The sequence below is a fragment of the Mandrillus leucophaeus genome, unplaced genomic scaffold, assembly GCF_000951045.1.
Source record: "Mandrillus leucophaeus isolate KB7577 unplaced genomic scaffold, Mleu.le_1.0 Scaffold64, whole genome shotgun sequence".
In the NCBI taxonomy this organism is placed as follows: Eukaryota; Metazoa; Chordata; class Mammalia; order Primates; family Cercopithecidae; genus Mandrillus; species Mandrillus leucophaeus.
The window spans coordinates 6,055,011-6,073,269 of NW_012106919.1; positions in this window are offsets into that span (position 1 = coordinate 6,055,011).

Here is an 18,259-nt window from a genome sequence, read left to right on the forward strand (position 1 = left end):
CTAGTGAGAAAGTCCCAAACTGGCTGTGCATGAGTTACTCCCAAGGCATTTAAAGTGCAGATTCCCAGGCCCCACTTAGAAGATCTTATTTCTGAACATATTTCTGAGACTAGTCTAAGAAGACTTTTAAAAGGGGTCTTTCAGGTCAACATTTTGTGACAGATTTTCAGATTCATGATCCCATCCCCTCTGTCCAAGTTCATTTTTTATTGGGATTGAGAATTCCCTCAACTACATAACTTGACCCCAGATAAAAAGAATCAGAGGAGCTCATCTCTTCTACCAATATTCCATTCTGAACTTAGTCCTCACCATGGTCAACAGGCTCCCAATCTTTCCCAGTCCCAAATCTTGAGCATTTAATGACTCTCCATTCGTCTTTTCCAAAATCTCACCAAATCCTGATTTTTTTCTTAATCCGATAGCCTGGGATCTATGTCTCCTTACATCTAGCTCTGGCTCTTGGCCAGTGCTCTTCCCTGTATGGGCTCCCTCCCTTTGCTAAAGAATTTAAAGAACCCAAACCTGTGGGCAGGCTGAAAGCCATGACGCTTGTCGCGTTGGAGTAGCTTTTCTGAATTAGATTGGCTGACCCCCAATCTCTCTCTCTCAACGTCCCAGGGCAGCTGGGCTGTCTGCCTGGGCTGGCTGCCACTTTCAACCATGCTGTGGTCCAGGTGGAGGACTCGTAAGAATTTGGCTTGGCCTCTCCAAAGGAAAGATGTTAGTTTGATCACAGAGCGTCTGTCCTTGCACAGGGAAAAGTGTGTCACCATAGAGCTGAGATTCTAAGAATCCAAACAACCATGAGATTGTAGCAGAATGGAGCCTTCTAGATGGGGTGTTTTTTCTGAGACATCTGTTACCCTACTAGTCGCCAGGCCTGTCTGGCCTGATCTGGCTGGCACGTTGCCTCTCCCTGTAAAAGAGTGCAAAGACATTGGCAAATCTCACCCAAATATATATGAATTTGGCTGTCAGTTTCCAAAAGTTCACTTGGAAGTTAATTATTTGGAACTCAGAACATATTTTCCCATAACAGTAATATAATAAATGGTGATTATATTTCCAGGCTGACATGCAAGTGTGTTTAACCCTTAACATGCTTGAAATGCCACATATTTCAGAGGGGAAAAGCAGTATACCAATAGTACAGTCGAAATACCAGGGATTCAATAATACTGAAAAATAACATCAGGACAAAAACTTTAAAAAAATAAATTCAGTTAACATAAAGCACTGTTCTATGCCCAGGGATGGTAAAGAAAGCAGGTAAGTTTCCTATCCTCATGAGTTTACATTCTTCATTAGTTTCTCCGTTTGTGGTCCATCTTCTCCTGGGTATGTAAGCTGCCTGTGGGCTGGAATCTGGTCTGTCTTGTTCTCTAGTGTAGGTCCAATGCCTAGAATAATGCCTAGCACATAGGATGTGATCAACAAATATTTGTTGAGTGAATAAGTTCTAGTTGGAAAGACAATAAACAAGTAGGCAAACAAATATGCAATCAGTTGCAGATGTGATAAATGCTATGAAGCAAAATGAAACAGAGATCATAGGAATGTAGGTGGCTGGGGTGTTTTTTGTTTTTGTTTTTTTAAAGGTAGGGTCTTACTTTGCCACCCAGGCTGGAATGCAGAGGTGCAATCATAGTTCACTGCAGCCTGGAACTCCTGGGCTCAAGTGATCCTCCTGCCTTAGCTTCCCAAGTAAGTGGGACAACAGGCTCACACCACCACACCTGGCTAATTTTGGAGGTGGCTGTTTGTGATGGGGTGATCAGAATGGCATCTCTGAAGAAATAATACTTACACAGAGATCTGAATGAAAGAAAGAATCATGGAAGATCTGAGAGAAGAAGGACTCTTGCTTTTTTTTTTTTTTTTTTTTCACACTGTCGCCCAGGTTGGAGTGCAGTGGCGCGATCTTGGCTCACTGCAACCTCTGCCTCCCAGGTTCAAGTGATTCTCCTGCCTCAGCCTCCCCAGTAGCTGGGATTATAGGTGCCCACCACCACGCCCAGCTAATTTTTTGTATTTTTAGTAGAGACAGGGTTTTACTATGTTGGCCAGGCTGGTCTCAAACACCTGACCTTGTGATCCACCCACCTCAGCCTCCCAAAGCGCTGGGATTACAGGCATGAGCCACTGCACCCAGCCGACTTCTGCGTTTAATATCAGACCAGGACATTTGTACCAATGTTCCCACTGAGATCAACTAAAAAAACTGGACAAAATTTAAATAATGTGAAAAAATAGTTATTAGTGGTGAGGAATTGCCAGGCAAAAAGTAGGAGAAGAGGAGGACCATCACTGAAAGCCACCGTTGCCATGAGGACATCTATGGATTGGAATAAATATCCGCAAAAGCTGTCTTTTGACCTCATAAGGCAAGGGGAACAAACCTCAAAGCCTAGGAAGAAGATGGGGACTCTGAGCTTGAAGCTGGGGCCCCTTAGCAGCTGCATCTTCTGGGTAAATGTGAAGCAGAAATAAACCAGCTCTTACTCAGACTTGTAACCTGACTTCAAGTCACCTGGATAGTACAAGAGATCTTGAGCCTAGAACTTGGGTTGAAGTGGTTCCAGACAAGGAGGAGTGCCAGGTACCTGGCAGAGTCAAGAGGAAAACCCTATCACTCTAAGCTTCAAATTATTCCAAAATGGAATTTCCAGCATGTAGTCAGGTATAACCAGGAAGGCCCACAAAACCCTGAGATACTGAAATCATCCAGCACAGCCAATAAAACAACTAGACTTGCTTGTTTCTTGAGGTCAGAAGCTGCCTCTTCAAAGAAATAAAATTCAGACTTGAAAATTTGCACAGAAACTCAAAATCGTATTAAGATCTGGGGCAAGAACATTCCAGGCCAAGAGGATAGCAAGTACAAAGGCCCTGGGGCAGGAATAAGCTTGGCATGCTAAAAAGATAGAAATTATCTGGCAGGAGCAGAGGGAACAAGAGTAAGAGGTGGTAGGTGAGGTCAAAGAGGAAGGTGAAGGTGAAGGTCAGATCATGTTGAGTCTTAAGGGATTTTAGGTTTTAGTTTCCGTGTCAAAGGAAGCCATTTGATGCCTTGGAGCCGTGAAGTGGTATAACTTAATTTACTTAATTGTATAAAAGTCAGTTTGGCTTTTGTATAGAAAATAGACTGTAAGGAAGCAAAAATAGAAGGAAGGAAACCAATTAATAGGTTATTGAATGGTCCAGGTGAGAGATGATAGAGGCTTAGTGTAAAGTGGTGATGATGGAGGTGGTGGGAAATGAATTTAGAATATACAGTGAATGGAACTAGACATGGGGTGTGAGAAAAAGCTCGGCATAGCTCTTCACCTCCATGTGCTTTCTGTATGACCCCATTCTCCCCCAACCCACATGGTTTTCCCTTCTCTCTCTCAGTAGACAGCTCTTTAATTGGCATTTTTCAGCCCAGTCGTTTTTTCTGTGTTTTACACCTATCGAGCCAACTGCCTTTTGAAATGTTCCACCTCAATGTCACCAGACCTTCTACTGAACGTGCCCCAAACTCAGCTCATTATTTGCCCCTCTAAACTATTTTTTTCCTCAATTTCCTATCTTAGTTGATGATACCACTTTTCACTCAATCACATAAGCCAGAGCCTTTGGATTAATTTTAGACTTCTCACTTCCATAGTCAATTAGCGACCAGGGACTAGCAATTCTACCTCCTTAACTTCTTTGGAAGCTGTCTGTTTCTTTCTATTTTCATGGCTTTTGCCCTAGATCAAGCCTTCATCACCTCTCTCTAGACTATTATCATAGTCTCCCACCTATCTCCCAGGTAATGATCTCAGTCCCTGCCCATCTGTCATTCTAAAGTATGCATCTTTCTAAAATATAGAGGTGACACTTCTGGGGCTGCCAATTGCTTAAAGAAGGTTCAAACTCCTTAGAATGGGTTAAAGGGCCTTCCAACCCCCCTTGACCTTTCTCCATTTTCCCTATGCTTTTGATCCTACTATATCCTGCTCTTACCAGTTATCTATGGCTTCCTGGACATGCCTTTGCATGTGCTAGGTAGTTTGCCAGTATGCCCTTCCTCCTTTTGCTGCCCATCAACTTGGCAAACTCCCACCCTTCTTGTAGGAACAACCAAAGCATGAGTTTCTCTGAGAAGTATCCCTCCTACTGTCCGTCCAGAATTGAGTTAATCATCTATGAAAGCTCTGTGTTTAGTATAGACCTTCCTCTAAGGTAGCACTTTTCCACTTAGGTTATTTTTTACTTAGATTATTTTTTTAATGTATGTTTTACCTACTGAGTTTCTTGAGGTCAGAGGCTGCCTGATATGACTATGTCTTCTGCTCCCTATACTTTGCCTGGCACATAGCAGGCACTCCACTAAAGTTTTTTTTTTGTTTTGGAGACAGGGTCTCGCTCTGTTACCCAGGAGTGGAGTGAAGTGGATTGGATTGGACATGGGGTGTGATCTCGGCTCACTGCTGCCTCAACCTCCTGGGCTCAAATGATCCTCCCACCTCAGCCCCCCAAGTAGCTGAGACTACAGGCATGCACCACAAAACCCAGTTAATTTTTAAATATTTTTGTAGAGATAGGGTCTCACTATGTTGTTAGGGCTGGTCTTGAACTCCTGGACTCAAGCAATCCTCTCACCTTGGCCTCCCAAAGAGTTGGGATGATAAGCATAAACCATTGCACCTAGTCTCAACTAAATCTTTATGGAATGGATAAAGGAGTCGTTAAATGAACAAATACACCAGACTATACACTCAAGCTCACAGAGCAGACCTCCAGCCCCTAGAGGAAAGCTGTAGCAACCAGCGTTGGGGGTATTTCATGAGCTTTCATTTGGGTGACGCTGGCCATGGCATGTGCCTCTCTCCCTAGCTGCTTTAGATGGATGGTTCACACAAAAAGTAAGAGTTCAAAAGTTTTGTAGCTACTTGTACCCAAGAGCCTTAGTTACTGATTACCCTCTTTTGTGCCACCCACAAATCCCGTGCCCAGCCCTTGAGACTTACCCCAAAGCAGCATTTCCTCCCAGCTTGGGTGATGCTGACTGTATTTAGGAGCCCACAGATGTACCTTAAGTTCACAGCACAAATTATCACATGTGGATGTTAACACTCATCTTTCATAGTCATGTGTAATTTCTACTATCGTCCATGACCCCCGCATCTTCTCCCTTTTCCCCTCACTTATAATATGCTATTTATAGAAGAAGAAGTATAGAGGAACATAAAAATGAGACAGCTAGGAGGAGAGAGGATGAACCAGAGAAGAAAAATTGGGAAAAGAAAGGAACAAAGGGAGGACCAGAAGGGAAAGAAAGGAAAAAGAAAGAAGGAAGAGAGAAAGAGGAGAGAAGAGAGAACAAGGGAGAGAGAGAGAAAAGAGAGAGAGAGAAAAAAAAATAAAGGAGAATAAGGGGAAGAAAGAGGAAAATAAAGGGAGTAGAAAGAAGGAAAGAACAGAAGAGAGAAAGAAAGAACAAAGAGAGAACTTTAAATTAAGCATCCACACACATCTGTGAAATTTATCTGAAGTATCTCTACTTAAACAGCAGGAACCTCGTGGCCGATATTAAACATTTAATTGACTAGAGAAACCAATCATAGAACAAAGCCCCTTTTCTTTGTGACCTATCATATGATAACCCAAACACAGGAATTGCTATTTTTCTCCAGAAACTATCAGCCACAGCCATCTGTCTTGGTCCTAGACTGTTTAAAAACAATTTTTTTTTTCTTTAAACGTGTGTGTGTATGCTTCAGCCACAGAACCAAAGTAGCCTCCATTGCAACAATGGCTGACTTGTGAGACTCAGCAGTGGTTCCCCCAGCCTGCTTCTGGCCACCAGATGTCATTCAGTGGTTCCCTTTCATCCTCACCCACCACAGAGCCATTTCAGCCTGTGTAGGGGTGGGGGTTTGCAGCCCTTTCTGAGCCCCACCCCAGATCTGAGTGTGACCTAATCTTGCCTGAGGCCAGCTGTGGGGGAAGGGAAGGAGCAAAGCCACCTGGAAGTGGAGCTGGGATGGAGTTAGATTTCTTCCGAAAGTTCAGCAACTGCTGCTTATTAAAAAGCTTGTTTTCTGCCTGGGAATCCAGTCTTTAGCATGAGAGAATAAAAGGACAGACATAATGGTGGGATTTGAAAGGAGTGCTGTGAGCTGGGGACATGGAGTGGGGCACACAGAGTCCCCCTTCCCTGAGTACTGGCTGTGCAGTCCAGTACTGTACCATAGACTGAGAGGTAGCTGATGTTTCCTGACCCCGTCACCCCACCACCTCTTCCGTCTTTCTCTTCCAGTTCTTTCTTCTCTATCTCTTCCCCTTCCTTTTCCTCCTCCATCTCCTCCTTTTCTTTCATAACTGTTGACTCGGGTAAGCAATGGAGTCACAGAAAGGCAGTCAGAAGTCACACCACACAAAGATGACGATCAGAAGGCCACAGAGCCGCCAGCCCTGTCTCTGGGGCATAAGATAACATCAAAAAAGGCAAATGATAGTCCAGCTTACTAGTTTAGAGTTCAGGCAGGGTGTGGTGCCTCATGACTGTAATTCTAGCACTTTGGGAGGCCAAGGCAAGAGAATCCCTTGAGCTCAAGAGTTCAAGATCAGCCTCGGCAACATAGGGAGAACTCATCTCCCCAAAAATTTAAAATTAGTCCTGCGTGGTGGCATGTGCCTGTCTCCTGGCTACTTGGATGGCTTGAGGCCAGGAAGTCCAGGCTTCAGTGAGCTATGATGGTGCCACTGCACTCCAGCCTGGGTGACATAGCCAGCCTTGGTTTCCTTATTGGCAAAATGAAGATAATAGCACCTGCTTTATATAAGGAGATATCATAGTGCTTTTCCCCCATATTGTAGATATTGGGGTTAGTGTGAGGAATGCAGGAATAACACACTAGGTGAAATACATAGCACATAGTAAATGCTCAGTGAATTATACACCTACTACATGCCAGGCTCTATTCCAGGTGCTGAGTGAACAAAAGAGACAAGAAGAAAATCTTGCCCTCATGGAGGTAACATTCTAGCAGGGGGAGACAGACAATAAACAAGTAAATAAATAAAATATATAGCACATCAGATGATCAAAAGTGAAAGGAGAAAAATAAAGCCAGAAAGGGCATAAAGGAGTGCTAGGAGAAGAGGGGTTGCAGTTTTAAACAGAGCAGCACAGACACCCGGCAAATGTAATTTTTTGGTTAAAGACCTAAAGGAGGTGAAAGAGCCAAGCATGCAAATGTTGAAGGGAAGAGCATTCTGGGCAGAGGGAACTGCAAGTTCCAAGGTCCTGAGTCAAGAGTACACCCAGTATGATTGAGAAATATCTAGGAGGTTGGTGGGCTAGAGCTCAGTGGGGGAGGGACAGTAGTAGGAAGTGGGGCAGGAAAGGCAATGGTGCATGCACAAAGGAGGGGAGGTGCAGCAGGGAGTGCAATCATGTAGGAACTTGTTAGCCATTGAAAACTCTGGGGAGTTTTAAGGAGAGGAATGATAGAATCTGATTCACATTTTAAGAGGATTGCTCTGGCTGCTGTGCTGCAAGTAGGCTATAGGGGATCAAGAGTGTCAGTAGGGAAACCAGTTAAAGGTCAGTGCAATAAGCCAGGTGAAAGATGGTGGTGGCTTGGACTAGGTAGTAGAGAAGGAGGTGGTGATAAGGGGTTGGATTCAGGATATCATTTTTAAGGAAGAGCTGTAAGAGTTTGATGATGGATTTGTGAAAGGAATTGTGAAAACAAGAGAGGAGTTCAAAAATGTCTCTGAGGTTTTTGGCCTGAGCAATGGAAAGGATGGAGTGGCTATTTGCTAAGATGAGGAAAATTGTAAGTGGAGCAAATTTGGGGGTGGATGAGATGGAGCAGGTGGTAGATGTTATGAATTATGTTTTGGATATTGTGAGAGATTATTACCTTAATAGTCCCCAATGAGTCATGTACTGGGCCTTATATACTGGGACTTGCCCTCTAAGAATGCTGCCTTGGCCTTAAAAGGAATTCTACTGAAGAACCATATGGAGGACAGCCAAAATGCCCTGGTCAATAGGCTCAACTAATATCCAGACATGTAAGCAAGGACATCTTAAACCATCCAGTAAATCTCCAAAAGACTTCAGTCACGTGAATGACCCAAGGCAAGAACAGAAGAACCACCTAGCTGAGCTCAGCCTAGATTGCCACTAAACTTCAGAGTTTAATTATGTAGCAATATATAACTGGTACAATCATGTTAAATTTGAGATGCCTTGTGCACATTCAAATTAGGATTTCAAGTAGGCTGTTGGATGCCTGAGTCTAGAATCCAGGGAACATGTCCAGGCTGAAAACACAATTCAGGAATTAATGAGCATATAGATGATAAAGTCATGAAACTGATAAAAACAGCAAGGAAGTGAGTAAAGGTAGAGAAGTTTAAGGACTGAGCCTTGGGGAACCATAACATTTAGAAAGGAAGAGGAATCCCCAGAAGTCAGTGCAACAGAAGGAAAACCAGGCATGTTTGGTGTCCTGAAAACCAAGTACAGAATGTGTCTCTGGGAGAAATGAGGAAGCAATTGTGTTGGATACTGCTACCTAATCAACTAAGATGAGGACTGAGAATTAATCATTGAATTTAGTCAAGGCACATCTTTGGTTACATTGAGAGAAACAATTTTACTAGAGTGCAAAGTGTGGAAGCCTGCTTAGGAGGAGTTAAAGAATGAGAGGAGAAGAATTAAAACCAAGGCTATAGATAACCCTTTTAAGGAACTCTCATATAAAGAAAAATGGGGAAATGGGTCCATAGTGGTAAAAGGCTCTGCAGTTAAGAGACAGGTTTTAAGATTGAGAGCATATTATTTATAGATATGAAAGATCTAGTAGAGAGAGGAAAATCAAGTGATGAAGAATAGAGAAAAAAAGATTTGCTGGATGATATCCTTGAATAGATGAGTGGGAATGGGACCCGTTGAAGGCATTGGCTTTAACTGGGAGCAAGGATGAATCTTATATAATGTGAGAGGAAAGACAGAATATGTGGGCACTGACATAAGTTGGTGGTCACACGTAGGTAGAAGAACATAAAACTTCTTTGCTTATGTTTTCTCAGCAAGGTCATTGGCTGAGCTTGAGGATGGGGGAGGGTTGTTGGGGTTGTTGGAACGTTGAGGAGAAAGAAGATAAGAAATTCTCATCTAGAAATGAACAGTATCCATTGTTATTATCTTCTTGTAGGAGGCAAGGGCTCCCAACTTACTCATTACATCCAGGAGCTCAAGACTCCTGTTCTGATGGGCCCAGGCTTGATATAGCCTGTAATGTAGAGAGATCTTGGCTGGCACTATCATGCCTAAACAAAGTCATTTCTTACTTTCTCTTTTGTTCAGCTATGTGGTGGTCATGTGCTTGGGGGAATCTGAGTCTTTTCCCTGACCAAGGCTGTTCATCTTGGTTAGTGTGGGCCAATCAAGATAGTTTTATTTCCTTGGCCAGCAATTCTTTTAGGTACAAACATGTGTTACAATTCTGACCAACAATATGTGACAGGACATCTGCTGGTAGTCTCTTAGAAAATATTTTCCTTTCTGATAACAAGAGAATCACGGAAGGAATATTTCTTCTGTTTCTTTTCTTTGCTCTGTGTGTTGAAACTGGATCTGCAGCAGTCACATGTTACCAGTACGAAGGGTGGCCCACAGACTGAAGAAGGCAGTTCTGTAATGAGTCCCCGAACCACTGAATTCAATCCTGGAGCCTCCCTGTCTCCAGACTTCTTTTTTTTTTTTTTGAGACAGAGTCTCGCTCTATCACCCAGGCTGGAGTGCAGTGGCACTATCTTGGCTCACTGCAAGCTTCGCCTCCTGGGTTCATGCCATTCTCCTGCCTCAGCCTCTTGAGTAGCTGGGACTACAGGCGCCCGCCACCACGCCCGGCTAATTTTTTGTATTTTTAGTAGAGACGGAGTTTCACTGTGTTAGCCCTGTCTCTTATACACATCTAGATGTGTATAAGAGACAGCTGCAAGCTCCGCCTCCCGGGTTCACGCCATTCTCCTGCCTCAGCCTCCCGAGTAGTTGGGACTACAGACGCCCGCCACCGCGCCCGGCTAGTTTTTTGTATTTTTTAGTAGAGACGGGGTTTCACCGTGTTAGCCAGGATGGTCTCGATCTCCTGACCTCGTGATCCGTCCGTCTCGGCCTCCCAAAGTGCTGGGATTACAGGCTTGAGCCACCGCGCCCGGTCCAGCCTTCTTAATATGTGAAATATTGTTATAATTTTCCTTGTCGACTATGCCTTTTCTTGTTGGTTCGTCTGTGATTTACAGTGGGAAGAATTGTGATACACAGATCATTAGTAAAATAGATACAGAATTCAGCTTGGGACCATTGAGAACACAAATTCAATTCAGTGCAATATAGATACAATGAGAACAATATACCAGGCACAGTATTAGACACAGAAGTATAAAACTTCCTCACCATGAATATCTTATGACAAATATATTTGTGTGTGCATTGTAAACTGGGATAATAAGAATATCAAAATTACTATTCTAGAAAGTAGAATATGTTTACTGCCTTGAAAGAGATATAGGAAGTCAAAGAAGATGGTGAAAACATCCATTTGGAGAAGCTGGGGTAGTGTCAATCAAGGAAGTAAGGACTAGAAAATAGGTAACAGTAGGCCTGGCACGGTGGCTCATGCCTGTAATCCCAGCATTTTGGGAGGCTGAGGCGGGTGAATCACTTGAGGCCAGGAGTTCAAGATCAGCTTGGCCAACATGTTGAAACCCCGTCTCTACTGAAAACATAAAAATTAGCCAGGTGTGGTGGTGCGCACCTGTAATCCCAGCTACTAAGGAGGCTGAGGCACGAGAATCACTTGAATCTGGGAGGTGGAGGTTGCAGTGAGCTGAGATTGTGCCACTGCGCTCCAGCCTAGGTGACGGAGACTCTGTCTCCAAAAAGAAAAAGAAAAGAAAGAAAAGAAGGAGGGAACAGCAGTAATAATAAACATACAGGCAAGAAAGTGGACTGGTCTGGAAAACTCCGTGGTAAGATTGGTTTGGCTGACTTATAGAGTGTGGAGGGGGGTAATGAAAATAATGTTGGAAAGTTACATTGGGTCAGGATTTGAGAAGCCTTAAATGGTAGGCCAAGAAATGTGGGTTTGCTTAGGTTGGAAATGGCAGCCCCTAGAGACTTTTTTTTTTTTTTTTTTAAATAGGAAAGTAACATGGTCAGAGCTGAATCTGGGAAGAGTTATCTTTAGCAGGGGGACTGAAGGCATTTCTTTTTTATCCAATAATAACTAATTCTTCTAGTCATTTGCCACACCCTCAGTATACGCAGATGTTTAACATGAACACATCTAAAGCCTTGGCAAGAGTAAACAAGAGAGAATTACATTCTCAGACCCAAGCAATGAGAGACAGCATCAAGACAGAGAATCTGCCTTGGCCTCAGGCAAGCCTTTTCAGCCCTTTTCTCTGTGTCCCACCCACTTCATTTAGGCTCCCTGGAGCTTCAGAGAGCCCTCATTCCAATTAAAATCTTCCCCCAGAGTTCAAATTTGCACCAGGACAGTACTATTTCTCTAGTCTCCAACACTTTTTTTTTTTTTTTGGAGACACAGTCTTGCTCTGTCGCCCATGCTGGAGTGCAGTGGTGCAAATCATAGCACACTGCAGCCTCAATCTCAGCTCAGGCGATCCTCCCACCTCAGCCTCCTGAGTATCTGGGATTACAGATGCATTCCACCACATTTGGCTAATTTTCTTTTGGCTAATTTTCTTTTAATTTATTTTTTTGGTCAAGACAAGGTCTTGTCATATTACCCAGGCTGGTCTTGAACTCCTGGGCTCCAGCAGTCCTCCCACCTTGGCCTCCCAAAGTGCTGAGATTACAGGCCTGAGCCACTGCACCCAGACCTTCAACATTTTCATACAGTGGGACTCCTCCAATCAGTGATGGTACCCTTTGCAGAACACCATGAAATATTGATATATTTAAGTTCAAAATACTGCCTATGAATTAGTACAAAATTACATATTTAGCTACTTTATGCTTAAGTTGCTTAAAAATGTTAAATTTGGGCCAGGCGCGGTGGCTCACGCCTGTAATCCCAGCAGTCTGGGAGGCCGAGGCTAGCAGATTGTGAGGTCAAGAGTTTGAGACCAGCCTGGACAACGTGGTGAAACCCTGTCTCTACTAAGAATACAAAAATTAGCTGGGCGTGATGGCACATGCCTATAATCCCAGTCACTTGGGAGGCTCAGGCAGGAGAATTGCTTGAACCTGGGAGGCAGAGGTTGCAGTGAGCTGAGATTGTGCCACTGCACTCCAGCCAGGGTGACAGAGTAAGACTGTCTTGGGGAAAAAAAAAAAAAAGTTAAATTTATTTAAACTTACAGATACTATCACATAATATAAAACCACAACCATAAGCCCAAACACCTGTCCATAGAAAAAAGCTGTCAAACTAAGCACTGTCGGCGATGTCTGGGTCCATTAATATTCATTTGTTACTTACTAATTCTTTCTGTCATCTGCTAGCACTGGCCAGTGGACAAGGAATAACAGGTGCCAACAATTTAATAAAAATGTAGAGAGAGAAAACTAAAAGCTGAAGATACTCTATCCATTAACTTAATTTTTCTGGGAATTAGTATATTTATTCATTCAACAAAGATTGATTGAGCAGCTACTGTGTGGCAGGCGCCATGCTAAGGAGAGGAGACATGAAGAAGTAAGGTACAGTTTTGTCTTCCAGAGATGTCTAGGAGGGGAGACAGCCGAGAAATGCTAACGAGCAAACAGAAAGTGAGTATTAAGGTGGAAGTGATACAGGGTCCTCCAGAGCTCTGGGGTTAAGAGGGCTTCAGAAAGGATGTCATAAGAGGTAAGTTTTGGTTTTTTTTTTTTTATTCTGAGAGGCAGTGTCTCACTCTGTCACTCAGGTTAGAGTGCAGTAGTGCGATCATAGCTCACTGTAACCTCAAAACTCCTGGGCTCAAGTGACCTCCTGGGTCGGCTTCCCAACATGCTAGCTTTACACACCTGTGAGAGGTAAGCCTTGAAGATAAACTCAAAGTATCTAAACCAGTGCTTCTCAGACTGTGGGGTTTCACAGAGCAGCAAATTGTCTGTGGAATTGGGGGTAGGGGTTGTCAGGACCAGGAAAAGGTTATCAACTTTTACATTTGTGAAATAATGTTTATTGAGAATATCGTCCACTATTATACTTTTATAGAAGAAAGGACATTTTTATACCAAAAAAAAAAAGAAAAAGAAATAAAATGGACGTAGTAACAGGCAAAAATGAAGTGTTCTTGAATTGGTATGAATTTGGCTTTGTGAAGAACTCATCACATTGTCCTTATTTGTCTTGTTTCATGCGAGAGAAGCTGGAGAAGGTGCCACAAGCAGAGTGAAGGGACATGGACAAAGGTCCTGAGGCATCTGGTCTTCATTTTTTTTCTGGCGCTGAGGTTCTAGCCACCCTGGGTTTGGGGAAGCGGAGCCAACAACCTGTCCTCAGGGCCACATGATCTTCTTCGGCCCCAGGCAGTGTTCGGGGAAGTAGGAGGAGTGAGCAGAACTTTCACCATAAAAAATTCTAAAGATTATATTTTATGACTACTTTGGTATAAGGAAGACTATAATCTTCGACCTCCAAAAGTTTATTATTTTTATTCTGACATTAAAACAAAGTAAAACCTTTTTCTAGACCCCTAAAAGTGTTGTGTGCCTAAGACACGCCCGTTCTAAACTTTAGGCAGCATGCAGTAGGATGGGGTCCCAAAGTCTTCCTTATCACCATGATCCCCTCCCCATTCTGCCTGTGGAGAAGTCTGCCCCTGCCTGGGGAGCAAGGATTGTATTAGAGGAGTAAATACTTGAGGAATAAATTCACAAGATGGTCAAATACCGCAGAGGTGTGTGCATCTGGAGATGAGCACAGTCAGGACTGGACACTCCAGGGGGCGAAGCGCCACTTGTCAATGGCTGGTAGGTCCTGCTAGCCACATCCAGCCCCAGGGAAGGAAGCAGCAAGGACCTGCCCTGTCTGGAAACTCTGCCAGATGGCCAAGCATCCCAGGCTTGGTCTGCTCTGCATTTTATCAGCCAGGGCCAGAACCAGCCTTTCATAATTCAGAGTCACTTGGGACCCTGTCCCAAAGACTGCCTCTGATGTGGACTTGTTTCACTAAGGCTTAACTTTAATCTGTCCTTTTTTGTCCAAGCCTCAGGTCTGTGTGTGTGTGTGTGTGTGTGTGTGTGTGTGTGTGTGTGTGTGATGTTCACATGATGGGGAAGAAATAACCAGCGTTTCTTCTCCTTCCTTCTGCTCAAAGGATGTCTTATCTAGGATATGCAGGGCTAGAGGGCAGGGACAACGGTCATTTAAATGCAGGGGCGTTTGAGATAACTGGTGGGAAGATAGTGAAGAGAGAAAAGAAGACTGGGAGAGAGAAGGAAAGGGGGAGATGGAGGAGACACAGTAGGAACACACAGCAGGGGACCAGTTAATGTTTCTGAAAGAAACTTGCAATCCTGACAAATATGTGTACTCCGATATGTTATCCTAGGCTCCCCAATTTGGCCTAGGTAGGAGTCGAAAAACAAATGCAGGCTGGGCACGGTGGCTCACACCTGTAATCCCAGGACTTTGGGAGGCTGAGGCAGAAGATGGAACACTTGAGGTCAGGCGTTCAAGACCAGCCTGGCCAACATGGTAGAACCCTGTCTCTGCTAAAAATACAAAAATTACTAGCTGGTCATTGTATTGGGCACCTGTAATCCCAGCTACTCAGGAGGCTGAGGCAGGAGAATCACTTGAACCCAGGAGGTGGAGGTTGCAGTGAGCCAAGATCACACCACTGCACTCCAGCCTGGGAGACAGAGCAAGACTGTCTCAAAAAGCAAAACAAGGTCAGGCCCGGTGGCTCACGCCTGTAATCCCAGTACTTTGAGAGGCTGAGGTGGGTGGATCATTTGAGGTCAAGAGTTCGAGACCAGCCTGGGCAACATGGTGAAACCCCATCTCTACTAACAATACAAAAATTAGCCAGGCATCGTGGTGCGTGCCTGTAATCCCAGCTACTCAGGAGTCTAAGGCAGGAGAATCACTTCAGCCTGGGAGGCGGAGGTTAAAGTGAGCTGAGATCATGCCACTGCACTCTGGGCGACAGAGTGAGACTCTGTCTCAAAATAAATAAATAAATAAATAAAAATAACACACTCCTAAAATATGATCACACTAAAATAATTTAGCATTGACGCAATAGCATTCTTTGATATATAGTCCAGCTATCTAAAAATATCTATTTTATAGTATTTTAATAATCCAGGATCCATTCAACTTTACTCATTGAAAACTGATTTTTATATCTTCTTAGTTTCCCTTAATCTAAAAGAAGCTTCCTGCCTCTATTTACTACTTATTTTGTGTTAAGGATACTGGCATGTATTTTAATTTAATTTAATTTAATTTAATTTAATTTAATTTTGAGACAGGGTATCACCCTGTTGTTCAGGCTGGAGTGCGCTGCTGCCTTGACCTCCTGGACTCAAGCCGTTCTCCCACCTTAGCCTCCCGAATAGCTGGGACCGCAGGCCCACACCACCATGCCCAGCTGATTTCTTTGTTTTCTCTAGAGACAGGGTCTCATTATGTTGCCCAGGCTGGTCTTGAACTCCTGAGCTCAAGCCATACTCCTGCCTCAGCCTCCCAAAGTGCTAGGATTACAGGCATGAGCCACCATTCCCGACCAACATTGGCATTATTAGAGTTCACTTGTCTTGTTGAACATCGCACAATCTAGATTTTGCTGATGGTTTCCTCATGATGATATTTAGGCTAAGTGTTTGAGGCAAGAACACTCTGCAGGTGACACTGTGTGCTTCCTGCTGCACATATCAGGAGGTCCTTCATGTTTATGATGCTCAGTTATTTGGTTAAGGAGATATCCATCACATCTCTCCATTGTAAAGACACCTTTTGACTTTTTTCATTAATAGTCACACTGTGGATGTTAAAACTGTTTTTAGGGGGCAAAACTCATCTACTTTTCCTGGAAAAACCATCTTTCTTCCATTGTCTCATCAAAAACCCCACTATGGTGTGGTTATGGCTGACACCAGCCTCCAGGAGGCTGCTCTTATAGCATGAAGATTCATGATTGTAATCGTTAATAACCATAACATTTCCTAATGTCTTGTAGCATTTTGTAGTTTATAGAGCATTTTTGCACATGTTGCAGCTTTCGATTTGCCCCAAATTCCCTTTTCATTGTCCAAGAAGTAAGACTGTAGAATCATTCACTCGCTCATTCACCCATCCATTCATCCAGACCACATGCTAGCCACTGGTCCAGAAGCCAGGGCTTTCATAAATGAATGAAGGGATCAGATCTAGGTGGGGAGACCAACAGGCAATCTTTTCCCAAACAGTGTCACTGCAGCGGTAAGACAAGCTCTGGGGTAGAGAACATGGGGTTGGAAGGAACCAGCTGAAAAGAGAAGCATAGAGAAGTAGAAACTGAGGCTCCACCCTGCCCTATCCACTGTCACATGAGAAACTCTATTTCTCTCCCTTTTAAAGCACTGTGAGTTGGGTTTTCTGTTTCCTGCAGCCAAATGCGTCCTGATACTCTCAATGTTCTCACATTGCAGGTGAGGAAATGAAGGCCCCAGAAGTAAAAGATTTTGCCAAATGACACTCAGCTAGCAAATGCCCGAAATGGTTCTTGATCATGGGTGATTGATTCTAAGTCCCTCACTTGTGTCCTAGGGAAAGAGACAGGAAGAGCCCCTGTTGTCTGAGTCTTGATGAACTCCCTGGCTCTCCTCTTCTGTACACAGTTCAGAGATGGCTAGACAGAAGGAAGATGCCCAGTAACACTTACTCAGGTGCTCTGAGTGCTGGTCACTTCCCCCTTGGTGGCTAAGTGGCGGGCATTTCAGGATACAGAGCACTTTCATTAAGTTTAGCACTATTCACATGGACAGACAGTGGGTGTGCACGTTCAGTCAACCCAAATAGACGAACATACTGTCTGAAGGCCACAAAGTGCCCCATGAATAATTCCCTGTAAATACACATCCAATGCCCACACTTCACAGAGACTGATTGAATGTGTAAAAGACTGAAGGGCTCAGGGAACAGGAATTAATGGATGGAAGGAATCTATCATGGTTGAGGTCAAAGAGTAGGCTCAGTGTAGCAGAGAGCCAGGCTCACCAGCCTGCTGTGAATTTGAAGTATGGGGGCAATTAGGCATGAGCTATTTGTAGACAGAAGGAAAAACGGTGAACTAAATGGCTTAGGCTTAGTTCCACGTGCAGGTTGGATGCAGAGGACTGTCATCCTCAATACAGGCTGCAAAATGATGCCAAGGGTCACCCTCATAGAGGGCAGGGCCCAGTGTTGGAAACATTTAAAGTACGACTTCTGAGCTTTAAAAGAGACATTGTATATATAGATCTACAGGAAGGTCAAGAATTCTAAAATCCTGGCAGCTAATTGTCCCGCTTCACCTTAAGTAATTTTGCTAGAGAATGCTGATGCAGCCTGTATTTGTGCTGTGTGTGTGTGTGTGCGCGCGCATGTGTTTATGTGTGTGTGTGTGTAGAGGACGTAGTAAGAGGGAAAAAATGTGGCATTTTTGCCAGCATTTGCCTTTTTTTTTTTTTTTTGTCTTTTTTTCTTGCTGTTCTCCACCCCTACAATAAGCTGAGCCAGTGTAAGTTACAATTTATTAGCTGGTTGCTATGGGTTACACCAGTGCTCCGCAGATATTCCCTTCAGAAATAGTAACATTTAATGTAATGTAAAACAGAACTACTGTATCACCACTTGCTTGGCTTCTGCTAGCTTGCAATATTATATCCTTCCCTGCTGAGCTTGAAGCCTCAGGAAATTAGCTGGTGCCATTATTTTATGATGATGATGGGTGTCTGCCATACCCCCCTTGTTTCATGAAAAAGACAGCCTGCAAACCGAGGGTGTCTGCAGGACCTGGGGTGCCAACTTGCAGTGCCATGCAGTGCCCAGAGACTGGCTGTTTGTTTCATCTGCCTGTTCATTATTTAAGGCAGTCTTCTCAAAGCTGAGTCCCTGTGGGCCCGGGGCCAGTTACCATTTCAGGGAGGCTAGCTGTAACTACCAATGAATTTTATTTATTCTGCCATCTGTGTAATATTTGTGGCAGGCTGGTTAACAAAAATTTGTGGGCTGGTAAATTTTCAGGATAATTTAACTGTAAGAGTGATTTGAAGGGGAAA